A 728-nucleotide genomic window follows, 5' to 3' on the forward strand; every position below is an offset into this window, starting at 1 on the left:
ACGCCAGATATGTCAGGAGGTACCTCCGATTTTTTGTTTTCTGTCAATGCGGCCTGCGCTCTACCCCCGTTCTTTGTCTCGTTGTTCTCTCTCCTGTCTTTCTTGGTTAACTCTTTCCCTTTCATTCGTCTCATGATCCTCACACTGCAGTTTTCAAACTTCCCAAGTTTTTGGTTTCCCCTCGTTATCACAGGCACTGATCCCTCTCCTACGAGCATTATCCACCCAACTGGCCAGTTTTGATTTTTCAGTCAGCTCCTCAGCTCTCTTTCTCTAGAATGACATTAACCCTTTCCAGTGCCTCTTCTGCTTTAGTGCATAGATCTATATCCCGCGTTCTCCCCAATGGCCAATTCTCATTTCCCAATCTTTTGTTTAAGCATGCTGACAGACGTCTGTACTGTACTTCATTTTCGGGATTATCCCGGCAGAATCGATGTAAAGGAGTGCTGACACCTGATTTATCCAGTGTTAGTCCCATTTTTCCCTTGGCTGTTTTTTTTTATTCGCGCTTTCATTTTTACTATCCCTTTATACTACTGCAGTACACTTTGTCTCAACACCCACTTCAGGGTCCTGACCTTCGCGTGGGGGATTTTCCCTCTTAACAACCAGTCTAAGGCAGGGTGGTTGAAACAGACAGACACTGTAACTACACTGTACCTCGGTCTTACACTAAACACCCTACCTTTTCCCCATTGCCCGACACAGGATTTCACCCCCGGTCA

This window comes from Stegostoma tigrinum, unplaced genomic scaffold (assembly GCF_030684315.1).
Source record: "Stegostoma tigrinum isolate sSteTig4 unplaced genomic scaffold, sSteTig4.hap1 scaffold_634, whole genome shotgun sequence".
NCBI lineage: Eukaryota > Metazoa > Chordata > Chondrichthyes > Orectolobiformes > Stegostomatidae > Stegostoma > Stegostoma tigrinum.